Source organism: Vombatus ursinus, unplaced genomic scaffold (assembly GCF_900497805.2).
Source record: "Vombatus ursinus unplaced genomic scaffold, bare-nosed wombat genome assembly UNPS02011334.1, whole genome shotgun sequence".
Lineage (NCBI taxonomy): Eukaryota > Metazoa > Chordata > Mammalia > Diprotodontia > Vombatidae > Vombatus > Vombatus ursinus.
The window spans coordinates 7,753,165-7,766,452 of record NW_020951112.1 but is presented as its reverse complement, the minus strand read 5'-3'; positions in this window follow the sequence as shown (position 1 = coordinate 7,766,452).

Sequence of the window (13,288 nt, the reverse complement as noted above, 5' to 3'; positions counted from 1 at the left end):
GAGAGAGAGAGAGAGAGAGAGAGAGAGAGAGAGAGAGAGAGAGAGAGAGAGAGAGAGAGAGTGTGTGTGTGTGTGTGTGTGTATGTGTATAAAAGAGAGACTGAGAGTGAGTAGGTATATGTGGGTGGATGGGTGTGGATGTGGGTGGGCTGGGCTGGGGGGAGCAGTGGGGAAGACACAGAGCTCTCTTTGGATATGGATTGGGGATGAAGCCAGGGAAAATGTAGCTGAGACTGGAGACACAGAAAGACAAGATGAAGGCAGGCTCTTGGCTAGTGTTAACTTTACCCAAGCCACTCAGTAACTTTTCCAGATGGATGAATGGTTTAGGGACTAAACAATGAAGAGAAGCAGTTTGCTATAGGGAGAAGAGCCTTGAATTTGGAACCCAAGGACCTGGGTTCCAATCCCGACTCTGCTACCTGCTAACCTTTATGACCCTGGGTAAGATATTTGTCCCATTTTAGAAGTCATCTTTTCCATGAATCCTCTTCTGATCTTTTCCATGTAAACTAGTTAGTAACCAGTCTTTCCGTCTTGGACCTTGATTTCGGTTAGTCCTTGGCACTTAGCATGTTAAATGTAATGTAGTATGAGTTGTATGTGCGTGTGTGTGTGGGGGGGTATCTGTGACCTACATCACTTAGTCTCTCTGAGCCTCAGTTTCCTCATCTGTAAAATAAAGATGAAACTAGAGGGTTTCTAAGGTCCCTTCATGCTCTAAGTCTATGGTCTAAGCCAGGAGTGTCAAACTTGCTGCCAGTGGGCAGCAGGCACCTGCAGCTCTTAAAGCTCTCTGTAAATGCTAGCTATTAACTTCCCAGTGTCCTGGGCAACATGTTAAGAAAAGAAAGTGCTGAGCAAGTACTGATTTGAATTGGTAAAGGGAGTTTCTTTACTGGTAGTTCCTTATACCAGTGAAATCACAAGTATGGCATATGTGTGTATATGTGTGTATGTATATGTACACAGTGTACACATATGTACACACACATATATATAAACCATCTCTTATCTTTTCTTATGGCGCAGTAATAGTTCATTATATTCATATAATACAATTTTTTCAGCCATTTGTCATCCCACCTTAGTTCTTTTCAGTATGTATGTATGTATGTATGGTCAAATGCCAAATGTATGTTTGCCTAAAAGACTGTTTTATGGAGTGAGTTCTCGTGGAGGACAGAAGAAGCAATACAATGACACTCTCAAGGTCTCTCTGAAGAACTTTGGAATTGATTAGGAGACATAGGAGACACTGGCAGAGGACTGCCCAGCCTGGTATGCCTGCATCAAAGAAGATTCTGTGCCCTATGAGTGAAGCAGAATTGCAATAGCTCGAAGGAAACGTGAGATGAGCAAATTTAGAGCCCTCTCTACTCCAAATGTTCATGTGGACTATTTGTGCCTAACCTGTGGTAAAAGCATTCTGAGCTCATATTGTTCTAATCAGCTACAATTGGACACATGGTACCTCAACTCCAACAGAGTGATGTCATTTTGTTTCTCTTTGAGCATGAAGGACAACCAACCATATACATATATATATATATATATATGTATGTATGTAAACACATATATATTTTAGGTGTGCATTGTTGTTCATGAGAACTGGACTCAAAATCTGAAATAATTTTAGAAAGAAATGTATTAAGTTGTCAGGTAGAGGAGATCAAACAGGAAAGGAGGTGTGGCTTCCTCTTTCCAGATTCTAGAAGATTTACATTATATAGGATTTTGACAAAGATTTCCTACACAGAAACCCATATACCCCAAAGTTCACATTTAAGCAGTTTTGCCACGGGGCAGCCTGAAAGCAAGGTAGATTGAGATAGATATGAATAATTGTAACCCACAACAGAAGCTTCAAGGTGGAGCCCTCAGGAATTCCTGGGGGCAGTAACCCAAAACAATAATGCTTTGGGTGGATCTGGACCTGAGAGAATCCGAAATATCCTGTAGCCATCTCTCTAGCCATCCTAAAGAGTTACTGGGCTCAAGCAACATATTGTGTGTGAACAACCTTTAATCACATCAGGTTGGATTTTAACAGTATAATAATTTTTCCTGAACGGTACAACAAATCATTTTCCCCATAGCATCCATATATGTGCACATATGCATTATACTATATATATATGTATATATATATATATATTTGTAGGCACCAAAAAGGTTAGAAGATAATCAATCTGTACTCTCAAAGAACTAATAGTCTAGTTGTAAAGAATCAATAGCACTCAATCAGAGAATGATCTAAAAGATCTATGTGGACAATCTCTCTCTTACACTGAACATTATCCTAATTTGTGAACATGAACTTCTGAAGCACCTTTTTGGAACCTCTCCTTTGTCTCCATCACAGCCTGTGCTATATTACATTTATCTGTTTGTGCGCCTGTCATTCCGACTCTCACCCCTCCCCCAATGTACACACCTTATATAAACTTCTTGAAGGCAGAAATCATGCCATTTCTTACCTTTGCATCCCCAGAGTCTGGCCTGGGATACTGTAGGAGCTTAATAAATGTTTGCTGAATGATTGTTGCTCTCCTCTACTCTGGCTGGACCACAATTGGAGAACTGAGTACTCGTTTTGAGGATAGAACTTGGCATTCAGGAAGATGATGAAGATGGTGATGGAGACAATGCTATTATGAGGACCAGCTGAGAAAGCTCAGGGTTTTTAACCTGGGGAAGAGAAGTCTTAGTGGAGCACATGATCATTATCTTGAATTAATAACAATAACAATAGTTAATATTCCTTTTAAAATATTGTTTTCATCCTGAACTCAAGCACCAAAAAGGGCATTTCCATATACACATCACAATACAAAAAGGATTCCATATGAAATTGTGAATCTCCATTTCATGTTGCCGACTTTTTTTTTCCAAAACATATATAAAAGGGGGATAGTTTCAGAAAAACCTGGGAGGACTTATATGAATTGATACAAAGTGAAACAAAAAGAACCAGGAAAACATTGTACATAGTAACAGCAATATTGTAACAATGACCAGCAGTGAAAGGCTTAGCTACTTTGATCAAGACAGCGATCCAAGACAATTCCAAAGGACTCATGAAAAATGCTATCCACCTCCAGAGGGAGAACTGATGAACTCTGAGTGCAGATCGAAACACATTTTTTAAAGTTTCTTTATTTTTCTTGCCTTTTTTTTGTGCAGCATGGCTAACATGGAAATGTGTTTTACATGATTTCACATGTATAGCATATTATTTGTCTCATCAATGAGGAGCGACTGAAGGGACAGAGAAAATTTGGAACTCAAAATTTAAAAAAATAAATAAAAACCAAAATAGGTATATAATAAATTCTATATATTACTTTCAAAACTATCCTATTTGGCTCTGCTTTTTTCTTTTAAATTTCCTTTTCTTCTGTAAATTTAAAAAAGTGTTAACAATGGCCCACTTTTGAGGGGCATTACTATTGATAACCTCCTTCCCTCTGATCCTCTTCCCAGTTAAAAACCAAGGTAAAACTACTAGGTCTGTATCCCATAGAGATCATAAAAAAGGGAACAGGAGAGACATGTACAAAAATATTTTTTGTGGTGGCAAAGAATTAGAAATTGAGGGAATGCTCATCAATTAGGGAACAGCTGAACAAGTTGTGGTATATGAATGCAATGGAATACTATTGTGCTATAAGAAATGATGAGCAGGCAGATTTACATGAAAGCAGAAAGATTTATATGAACTGATACTAATTGAAGTAAGCAGAACCAGGAGAACACTGTACACAGTAACAATAGTACACAGTTGTATGATGATCAACTTTGACAGACTTAGCTCTTCTGAGCAATGCACTAATCTAAGATAATTCCAAAAGACTTGTGACAGAAAATGCTATCTACATCCAGAGAAAGTACTATGGAGTTTGAATGCAGATCGAAGCATACTTGTTTTTTTCTCTTTCTCGTGGTTTTTCCCCTTTTGTTTTGATTCTTCTTTTACAACATAACTAATGTGGAAATATATTTAATATGATTGTACATGTGTAACCTATATCAGATTGCATGCCATTTTGGGGATTGGGAATGGGAGGGAGAGAGGGAGAAAAACAATTAAAACTCAAAACCTTATAAAAGTGAATGTTGAAAATTAAAAAATAAAAAAGCAAAATCCAAAGTTCATAAAGGGGAAATGGGGATGGGGGGTCATTGCTTTGATCAGCCTTAGATTGCTTCTTAGACAATTAGGGGATGACTTAACAAATTGTAATATATTAATGTAATGAAGTACTGCTGTGTCCTAAGAAGCGACAAAAGAGATGGTTTCAGACAATCCTAGATAGTATGAACTGATGTGGAATGATGTAAGTAAAACAAGAACAACTTATACAAGGCATCAACACTGTAAAGAAAAACAAGTTTGGGCTATGTTCTAGAGTACAGACTAATGGCAAAGCCAAATTGGCGGAGTAAAAGCAGTGACTTGCTTGAGGTCTCTCCCAAACCTCTCCAAATACCTGTAAAAAATGGCTCTAAACAAATTCTAGAGCAGCAGAACCCACAAAAAGACAGAGTGAAACAAATTTCCAGCCCAAGACAACCTGGATGGTTGATTGGAAAGGTGCCAGTCTGGGAGAGGAACACAGTGCAGCATGGGCACTCAGACCTCAGCAAACCTGTGGAAGGCCTCAGGGGACTGAATCACAGGCAGCTGTGGCAGTTCCCAGATTTCTCAACCCACAACACCGAAGACAACTTAGAAGGTCAGTAGGAAAGGTCTGTGATTGCAGTGAGAGAGAGAACCTTGGTCCCAGCCCCAGTCCTGCCGCAGCCCCAGGGCAGTGGCTGTTTCTAGAGCTCCTGGCACACAGATGGAGGGAGAATCCAGTGGCTGATCAGAGGGAGATTGCAGGGATCTCCTTGCTGGTGCTGAGGCAGGAATCTCTTGCTTTGCTTGTGCTTAGATCTGGTTCACAGTTCTGGGTGGCGGTCCTGGGGCAAGAAGGAGGGCTGGCCTGATGGAACTTGTAGTGGTGATGGAGACGGAATCCTCTTCACAGTTGCAAGGCAGAAAAGTATGCTTGTGGTCACTCATAGACCAGAGCCCAGGCTAGGAAAGGAGTAAATACCTCGTCTTTGATCATACCACATTGGAAGAACTGAAAATTTACAGGTCCCTAGAAGTAGATCTGAAAACAGCTGCACAAAACCCTCGAAGCTTGGGACAGTGCATTCTCCACACTGGAAGGAGACCCCTACCTTAACAAAGAGTTTAAAAGTTAAGTAATTGACTGGGAACATGAGAAAACTGCACAAAAAAAGTCAGACTATATTATCTTACTTTGGTGACAAAGAAGATCAAAACATACAACCAGAAGAAGACAACAAAGTCAAAGCTCCTACATCCAAAAGCCTCCAAGAAAAATATGAATCAGTCTCAGGCCATGGAAGAGCTCAAAAAGGATTTTGAGAAGCAAGTAAGAGAAGTAGAGGAAACACTGGGAAGAGAAATGAGAGTGATGCAAGAAAATAATGAAAAACAAGTCAATAGCTTACTAAAGGAGACCCAAAAAAATACTGAAAAAAATAACACCTTAAAAAATAGCCTAACCCAATGAGGAGAAGAATGCCTTCAAAAGCAGAACTGGACAAATGGGAAAGGAAGTCCAAGAGTTCACTGAAGAAAATAATTCCTTAAAAATTAGAATGGAGCAAATGGAGGCTAATGACTTTATGAGAAATTGAGAAACAGTAAAATAAAACCAAAAGAATGACAAAAATAGAATACAACATGAAATATCTTATTGGAAAAACAACTGACCTGGAAAATAGATCCAGGAAGATAATTTAAAAATTACTGGACTATCTGAAAGCTATGATCAAAAAAAGAGCCTGGACATCATCTTTCAAGAAATTATCAAGGAAAACTGTCCTGATATTCTAGAACCAGAGGGCAAAATTGAAATTGAAAGAATCCACTGAAAGAGATCCCCAAAGGAAAACTCCTAGGAATATTGTAGCCAAATTCCAGAGTTTCCAGGTCAAGGAGAAAATATTGCAAGCAGCCAGAAAGAAACAATTCAAGTATTGTGGAAACACAATCAGGATAACACAGAATTTAGCAGCTTCTACACTAAGGAACCACGGGGCTTGGAATATGATATTCCAGAGGGCAAAGGAGATAGGATTACAGCCAAGAATCACCTACCCTGCAAAACTGAGTATAATCCTTCAGGGGGAAAAATGGATATTCAGTGAAATAGAGGACTTTCAAGCATTCTTGATGAAAAGACCAGAGCTGAATAGAAAATTTGACTTTCAAATACAAGACTCAAGAGAAGCATGAAGAGATAAACAGGAAAGAGAAATAATAAGGGACTTATTAAGGTTGAACTGTTTACATTCCTGTATGAAAAGATGATGTTTGTAACTCATGAGACCTTTGTCAGTATTAGGGTAGTTGGAGGGAAAAAAAATTATATGTAGATAGATAGATAGACAGACAGACAGACAGACAGACAGAGGGCACAGGGTGAGTTGAAGATGAAGGGGTCATATCTGGAGAATAAAATTAAGGGGTGAGAGGATTATACTGGGAGAAGGAGAAAGGGAGAGGTAGAATTGGGTAAATTATCTCACATGAAACAGACAAGAAAAGGCTTTTACAGTGGTGGGGAGATGGGGGAAAGTAAGAGGGAATGAGTGAATCTTATTCTCATCAGATTTGGCTTAAGGAGGGAATAACATACATACTTAGTTGGGTAAGGAAATCTATCTTACCCTACAGGAAAATAGGGGGGAAGGGAATAAGATAGTGAGGGGATGATAGAGGGGAGGGCAGATTTGGGGAGGGGGTAATCAGAAGCAAACACTTCTGAGGAGGGACAAGGTCAAAAGAGAGAATAGAATAAATGGAGGGCGGGATAGGATGAAGGGAAAAATAGTTTTTACAACATGACTGCTATGGAGTGTTTTGCATGACTACACATGCATAACCTGTATCAAGTTGCTCGCCTTCTCAATGAGGGTGGGTGGGAAGGGAGGAAGGGAGAAAATTTGGAACCCAAAGTTTTAAAAACAAATGTTAAAAATTGTTTTCACATGCAACTGGGAAATAAGATATACAGGCAATGGGGTACAGAAATCTATCTTGCCCTATAGGAAAACAGAAGGGGAAGGGAATAGGGGGGGGGGGGGGGATAGAATGAAGGGGTATTCAGAATGCATGCCATCTTGGGGTGGGGGGAGGGACGAGGTGGGGAGAAAATTTGGAATTCAAAATCTTGTGGAAGTGAATGTTGAAAACTAAAAATAAAAAAAATAGAAAAAAGTTTGAAAGACTTAAGAAATCTGATCAAAGCAATGACCAATCAGAGGACCTATAGTGAAGTATGTTACCAGACTGATGAAAGAGAGGAAACACAAGTGGCTGAGATATACATTTTTGGACATTACTACTGTGTGTATTAATTTTGCCTAAGTTAAGTGTTAGTTTAGTTTACTGTATCATGCACAGTGCCCACACCCTAGAAACGGGGTCTCAGCTAATGGGCTAAACCAGGTTGAGGGTAACCCATAAACCTGTTGATGAGTTAGGAGGATGTCTACCCTAAGCGTGTGAAGACTTCCCCCAGTGGAATGGGTGGAAGAAAAACTTGATTGATTAGCTGGGCTTTATGTTGTCCCCAGTGTTTAGCATACCATTATTAGTGTTATTTTTCATACTTTGTTGTTTGAGAAAGACCGATAACATCACAATATTGGAGTCAGGACGCATTGTGTTTGGTTGTCCCTGATCGGTTCAATATGAGTTTGGAAAGCACTACCACAAACTGGGCACAAGTGGTCCATTAGGACGTTTAGAGTGGAAGTGGCTCATGATTTGCACAGTTCACATTTCCTTTCTGCTTCTATGATTTTGTTTTGCTCGTGGAGAACACCACCTTCTTTGATGTGGGCACTCCATGCTGCATGGTTCTGTCTCACAGTCAATACTAACGTTCTTCGGAGAGACCTTGAGAGTGTCCTTATATTGCTTCTTCTGACCACCATGTGAGCACTTGCCTTGTGTGAGTTCTCCATTTTGGGGGTAAATGTGCACGTGGCCAGCCCATTGGAGTTGTGCTCTCTGTAATAGAGTTTGAATACTGGGCAGTTCAGCTCTAGAGAGGAGCTCAGTGTTTGGTACCTTATCTTGCCGGGTGATCTTCAGGATCTTCCTGACACAATTCAAATGGAAGTGGTTTAGTTTCCTGGCATGGTGCTGGTAGACTGTCCAGGTTTCACAGGCATGCAACAATGAGGTCAGCGCAACGGCTCTGTAGACCTCCAGTTTGGTAGGCAGCCTGATGCCTCTTCTCTCCACACTTTCCTCCCAAAACGCTGAGCTGGCTCTGGTGATACTTGCGTCAAGCTTATCATTTATGTGAACAGCACCAGAGAGTATATAGCCAAGGTAAGCTGATCTTGTTCACACATGGTAAATGCTTAGCAAATGTCTGTTGAATGAGACTCAAATGGGTTAATTGACTTGCCTAAGGAGACACAGCTAAGATGCATCGAGAGAAGGTAGCACAAAGTATAATTACCCCCATTTTAGAGGTGAGAAAATTGAGGTTTATCTTCATTATGCAAAGATTTTGTTAAGCCATTCCATTATTCAGAAATCTTTAGTGGCTTCCTATGGTTTATGGAGTCAAGTTCAAAGTTGCCTCGAGTTCATGCTCTCGAGATAGTACTGTAGCAAAATGGATAGAGATCAGGATGCAGAATCACAGATTCAGAGCTGAAACGTCTGAATTAGAGATCACCTGGCCCAACTCCCCAATTTTACAGACGAGGAAACCAAAGACCAGGGAGGTTGTGACTTGCTCCCAGCAAAAGGACAGAATCTGTATTCAAACCCAGGTCCTCCAGCCACACATCCAGCATTCTGTCTACCATACCATGTGTATAGTGTATGCAAACCGCTTTGTGCTAAATGAATATTAGTTCTTTTCTTTGGCCTCTCTTGGGAGTCTTCTGGCCTTGGAGAGGCAGCCTTTCTGGACAGCCCATCGTTGTTAGGGAGGCTTTCTTCTCTCCCTCTCTTTCTGTAGCTTCTCTTCTTTGACCCTCAGTCCTTGATCTGCCCTTGGGAGTCTGATACATGATTGTTTTAAATTTCTCCCACATTTTTGTCCTCAGACTCTAACCTCCCTTAGGCTGTTGGGTCTTGTGATCAACATTTAGCCACCAAGGCCTCAATCCCATCAGAATTTGGCCTGGAGAAGAACAGGAAGTGGCTTTGCTGACTCAAGGGCACTCCTTCTGAGTCAGGGACATACTCCACCTTGGCCAGCTTCAGGGGACAGGGATTTCTTTTTGTTTTTGGAGGGGAGGGTCTAGCTTTGGAATGAAGAGAATGACTCAGAACTTGACTAGCTCTGAGCAGCAAGAGGAGGAACGGAAATAAGGCTTTTTCTCTGTTAATTGATAACCTACTGAGAGCTGCCTTTAGGGCTTGACTAAAGATGAGCTGAAAGGCAGTTTAGTGATCTCGGAGTCCAATCTTATTGTTTTAGAGAAGGAAAAATTGAGGTCTAGAGAGATGAAGTGACCCAAGGATACACAGAGGAAGATCTGGGAAAATTCAATTCAAGACACACTTAAAAAAAAAATCTTTAATACTTTTAAAAAGTGCTTTGTTTATATATCATTTTCATTTCATGTGCTTTGTTTATATATCACCTTCATTTCATGAGGCACTATGGTAGAATGTAAAGAAAACTGCTGCCTTTGGAGAATTTGGGTTCAAATTCTGCCCTACCTGTGTGGTGTTGGGCAAGTCACTTAAATTGTCTGCGTCTCAGTTTCCTCATCTGTAAAATAGGGGAGCTGGATTAAGGTCCCTTCCAACTCTGAATCTATGGTCCTCTGAATTCCAAATATGTCTTCCCTCCTACTCAAAGAGGTCGGAGACCGAGGGAAGCGGGCTGGAGCAATTCAACAAAAGTAAACAAAAAATCAGCTCAGTTTGACAACATATGCAAGGTTGTGCACCCATATCCCCCACCTCTGCACAGGGAAGAAGGAGGTTTATTTTTTTCATCTAATCTTCAGAACTAAGCCTGGCCATTATAATCGCATAGGATTCAGTGGTTTTTTCTTTCCGTTCTTTCTGGTAATTTCCCTTCCTCTCCCACCCCACCCCCAATTTTTCAGCTCCCCTGTTTATGTGCTGGTTTCCTCTATTAAAATGGAAACTCCTTGAGAGCAGGGGCTCTTTTTTATTTCCATTTTTATATCTAATGCTTAGTGCAGTGCTTGGCACATAGTAGGTGCTTAATAATTATTTCTCTCTGTCTCTCTGTCTCCTCTCCTCCTGCTCCTCCTTCTCTCTCACCTCTCCTATTGTGTTTCTGTCTCCCTCCCTCCACTTGTCCCATATCCCCACCTCCCTTTTTCTCTCCCTCTCTGTCTCTCTCTACCTCCCTTATAACAGTCATCATGTATGCTCTTTTCCTGTTTCCATTTTCTTCTCTTTGCGTTATTTCAGATAACTTCCCTCATTTCTCTGAATTTCTCATATTTGCCATTTTTGGAGGCAAAGAAATATTTCATTACATTCAAGCACCATGATTTGCTTGGCCTTTCTCCAGTTAATGTCAACAGGCATTTATTAAGGGCTTACTATTTACAAGGCAATGTGCTAGGTTCTGAGGATGCTGACCAATAATGAAACAATTCTTGCCTTGAAGGTGCTTGCTTTCTTTTGGGACACAGCAGGAAAACACAGGAATTGAATGAGTGAATGAATAAGCATTAAATAAATACAGCTCAAGATGTTGTGGCAAGTGAGCAAACTAAACCAGGAGGTTGGCATAGCACCTGTTCTCAGTCTTAGGGGAATATGAAGAGTCTGAGAGAGAGAGAGAGAGGAAAGGGAGGAGAGGCTGCATTCTGGATAAGAGACACCACCTGTGCTAAGGAGATGGGAAGCCAGAGTTCTAGTTCAGGGGAGAACAAGTGGCCAGTTTCAGGGGAATGTCAACATAAAAAGGAGTCGTGGCTTCCTGATTCCACCTCTCTTCCTTTATAGTTCCACACCCCATGATCAAGGTGGGCTGGGCCTTTCCCTCCCTTAAAAGGACTAATTGCCATATTCCTCACCTTTCTTTTCCCCCTGCATCCCAGAACACCTGTTTCTGCCCTATAATCACAAAGGCCTGGAGAGATTTACTTAATTAGTACTGGCAGATAACATCGTTACCCCTTCCCTTTACCCTTAAGCACTGTCTGTGAAGATTGAAAGCTGGCCAAGGTCGTGAGCCAGGCTCATGGACTCATAGGATGGCATGGTTCTGGGGCAGTTCAGTTTAACTTGGTTCCATTTAAATACCATCTGTGTTCCAGGCACTGGGTTAGATGCTGAGAATACACAGAAATGAAACAGTCCTTGGCTTTAAGAAGCTTCAATTCATTCTGTGGGGGAGAGACAGCACATGTGCTATTAGAGTTTAAGAGACTTTTGGAACACTCTGTGCGTCCAAGGTACTCTGGAGAGGAGGAAGCATCCATAACTGGGGGAATTGGGAGAAGCCTCTCATCATTGAGGAATAGCTGGTACAGTGAGAAGAATGCTAGGTCTGGAATCAGGAAAGCTGGGTTCAAATACCATGACTGTTCCTTATTCCCTGTGTAACCGAAGGTAAGTCATTTGACTTTTCTCATTCTCTGTTTCCATCTGTGTAAAATGGGACAGTTGAACTAGGTGACAAGGTCTATGAGAGTGCAACCCTACCTTAAAATCCAGATCAAGGGCTCAGCTCCAGTAAATGTCGATAATTATTTGAAAAGCAGTGTATGTTTGTCAATTACTTTCTGAAAATGTTCTCCACCATCCAGAAATGGGTTTTGAAATCCTTCAACCACCCTCCTTCTCTGGCTGAGCAACATCATAGAATATAGGACGGAATATAAGTGCAGGAAGGGACTTTGGAGATAATCATAATCCAAGGGGGTCTTATCCTTTCATGTTTATGAACCCCTTGGGCAATGTCTGTAGTAAAACCTATGAATGTTCTCAAAATAATGTCTTTAAGTGCATGAAATAAAGTACATAGGACTACGAAGGAAACCGTTTATGTTGAAATAGTTATCAAAATATTTTTTAAAAATAGTTCACGATTCCCCAGTTAACCCCAGATCTAGGCCAATCCTCTCATTTTACAGTTGAGGAATCAAGCTTAGATAGGGTAAGTGACTTGCCCCGGGATTGAGGAAGGAATCCAGTCCGAGGCTTCTGACTTCCCAATCTTCCCATTTCACCAACCTCATCACAACCTGTGCTTTCAGAGCTCTCTTTGAGCTTCCTGTAACTGTTTTTGCCACGTGTTGGGTTTTTTGTTTGTTTGTAAGAGCCTACGTTTTCCTAGGAAGTCTCCTCTGGATTGTCCAGAGACCACCAATGCCGCACGTCACAGAGACACATGTTTTATCTCCACATCCCAATTTCAAACTCCAAACAAAATGGTTTAAACAGAAACTTAGAAGAGTCACTTGCCTGTCTAGAAGGCTTTCATTTTATGCCCCTTTGGGTCACAGCAGATTTGTACCATGACAGGAAGTGATTCAGGATGGCTCCAGACAGTTTCTTTGCTGTATCCACTCTGCAAATGAGAACATTGACTCCCAAAGTTGGGTGCTCTGAGCAGGAATGTCGGCTGCTCTATTGGGCTTTCCCCTTCGCTCAGTCCTCTTACCCCTCTTAGAAAGGGCTATATGGCATCTCTTTCTTTTAAACATCAAAATGAATGAGATTTCATGTTGTCTTGGGAATTTCGGGTGAAATTCAAATGCCCCTAAAGCCCACTTGGACACACCCTGGAGTGTCGGAAATAAAACAGGATTCTGTGAGTCACTAACCCACAAACCTTCCCCGACTTCTGGACTTCCAGTGATGTCTCATTCACTTGAATGAATGAATGGATGGATGAATGGCTGCATGAGGGATCAAATGAATGAGAAGGCTTTTTATTAATAGGTTACTGTATGTCAACTTTTTGCAACGCATTGATGATACAAATAGAAAATTGAGACATTTCCCCTGTGAAGCTCACATTCTCATCTAGAGGGAGATGTTACATGCAAGAGACCTTAGCTGCAGTGTGCAAGGGACAAGGACAAAGGCAATTCGTCTTCTTCAGTGTTGCTTTTGTGAACAAAAGCCTATCCACTTCTGGTGTTGACCTCTTTGTGCCGAGAACTCTGGTGGTGGGGACAACCTCTCCAAGCTCCTGCTGTGGTGAGAGCCTGCATCATACCATTGCAT